Raw genomic sequence first — 2,870 nt, 5'->3', positions numbered from 1 at the left:
AAAATAAAATAGACTCAAATATTCAAACTCATTACTTTGAATAAAGATCTACAAATTTGCATGTTTCTCCTAAGACGAGAGGATTACGAGAACCAAGGTCACAAAACTGACAACTAAAAAATATGTAAATGATAAAAGTAGATTTTAAAGTTTAGGTAATTAAAATAAGATCATGTCAATTATTTATTGTAAGGAACGTTTAATATGATTTAAACATACCTCTCTAATATTTAACAGTCAAATTTAAACTTTTAGCACAGTCTGAATTCTGTTAGCCATAATGAAAAATGCAAATGTCTAATTTATTATTATTAAAAAGGATAGAGGGATAATGTGTTGAACTAGCTTTAATTGCCTTGATTTTTAAATCTAATGACTTTGAGCTTTGATGCTGTTCTAGATGAGTAATTTAAAAAAAATGCAAGAAGAACTTATGAGGTTAAACTGGACTCTAGTCATTTCCAGTTTCTACATTAGGAGTCATCAATGTCCTGTGAAGCCACAAGACCATTGGATTTGTTTTATGACCATTTTGATTGACACGTTTCAAACACAGAAATTGGGACAAAAAATACTTTGTGAGAGAGAAAAAATAAAGGAATCCAGGAAATTACATTGTATGATTTTTTTTAAGCATTTATTTGCATAATGATGCAGAAAACGTGTTTGGCTACAAACAAGCAGGAATTCTGTTATTTATAGACCTGTTACTTCTTTAAGAAGTTCTTCTATCCTTCACTTATTATCTGTAATAATGGTTACAGATGGTTGTTTGTATAAAAAAGACACCTGTCCAAAACCGTAAACAGTCAGACTGCAACTTATCTACCATGACCAAGACCAAAGAGCTATCAAAGGACACCAGGGACAAGACTGGAATGAAGAAAAACTACAATAAACTGGCAACTTGGAGAGAAGAGATCAACTGTTGGAGCAACTACAAGAAAATGTAAGACAACTCCTTCCATGGGATTCAAAGCAAGACCTCACTTTGACCTCAATGATGTTGAGAACAGTGAGAAAAATGGGAGGAACTGGTCATGCTCCAAAGAGAGAAAATTAAACAGAGACAGTTTTTCAAACTTGATCTGACCTCAACAGATAATGTGACAGATTTTGAAAATTGAAAAAGGCCCTCAGAAAAACATCATTACGTATTATTTTTGCCAGCGCATCGAAATAAATAAATAATTGAGTAATTTTATAAAAGATGCAGTAAACACTTTGTCTCTTCAGGTTCCATAAGAAAATTTAATTCAAATAAAGATGAAACCTTTTACAACCCTTAAAATAAGTCACTTTGGTTTTTAAAGACCCACTCCAATCATCTTTTGAGCTATGATAAAGGCGTTCCCAGTGGTCTTTGAATTTATGATTATGTTGTTTTTTTGGCCAAAATACATTTTTAAAAAAGCCTGTGTTATGTTGTTGGATAGAGTTTCTGCTGAGCAACCCAGTGACCCCCGTATTTTCTATGTCACAAATACTCCCTTCTTCAAACAGACTTTATGGTGTGTTTCTTATTCACAACAATTAGAATACATAGATACTCAAAAACATTTTATGCTTATTTTTCTTTATATCTGTACTCCATCATTGGAAAAATACAACAAGAACATGTTAAGAACACATTGTTCATCAAAATGGGGGTTTTAAGTCAAGCCTGGCTAAATGATGAGTGCAGGGAGATGTTGCATTTGAGGGTCTATGACTGATGGTTTTGAAGTCTAAGATGTTAAATGATGACAACCTGAAGTTAAATGAGGACGGTAATATAGAACAGACGACCTGCATCAAGAGTTCGCCAAAGGTTTTCTGGAAACATTCAGCATAAGCTGGAGCCTGAGGCTTCGCCAAATGTTTTGAGAGCCTTTGGGGGTCTTTTGTTGATGCAGCAGTACAGAGCTTTAGCCTATAGGTGTTTATTGCTGATGATAATGCCAGAGGTGAGAAACAAAAAGAGGGCGGGGGGGGGTCTTTCAGAGCTGTACTAAGCTTGTTATTGTCTGGACAGGGACTCACACTGCTCTTAAGGTTGGGAAACAATTACTGATTTAAATGAATGACTTTTGTTTTCTATGGGTCTAAACAGCAAGTGGAGGTACAACAAAACAAGATTCAGAAGCTACTGGGCCAGTGTCCAAAGTCGCCATGATAGGTCTCTCATGGCAAAAACAAAGATGACCCAAAAGGCAAATAAAATGTTAATAAAAACAGACGAATCTCCAAGTGAGCAAATATAATACCAGCAGATAAATGTGGCTTCTAGGCCAGTTCAATGGTAGAGTTTGGTTCACAGCAACATCAAAGCTACTTCTGCTCTTTGACTTTTCACTGAACTTAAGATGGGCCTTGTTGTGTCATATTTAAAGGAGAGCAAGATGAAAAAACTTCAGCTTTTCAAAGTATTAACATCACCCAATGAGATTTTGACAGTAAGGTGGCTTCCATTTAAACTCTTTGAGCAATATCATGTGTAAGCAGTGCTGACGGTCGAATGAGTGGTCGTTGGGCACTCAGGTTTGACGTGTCGGTTGAGAGGTTTTTATGATGAAGGCATCACGGACATAAAATCAATTCTAATAAATTCACTCACAGTTGAGGAGCACTGTTATCCAGGACAGTTCTTCTTCTTATACACAAAGGAGTAATTCCAATAGTTGTTTTGGATAGGCTCCACTTTGTTGCCCTTGAGTAGAACCCTGCTTTTTTTCCTGGCATTTTTCCTTTGTTATCCTGTATTAATACACTTGATTCAAGCTATGCAAAGATCCAATGATGACAGTAATTGATGCCTTAGTCACATGCACTGGTACAGGGGTTGACCCGTTTGAATGCTACATGGTTTTGGGGTGTCTGAGCCCATGGAA

This window comes from Oryzias melastigma, linkage group LG3, assembly GCF_002922805.2.
Source record: "Oryzias melastigma strain HK-1 linkage group LG3, ASM292280v2, whole genome shotgun sequence".
NCBI classification, from domain to species: Eukaryota; Metazoa; Chordata; class Actinopteri; order Beloniformes; family Adrianichthyidae; genus Oryzias; species Oryzias melastigma.
Note: the sequence above shows the minus strand (reverse complement) of the source record.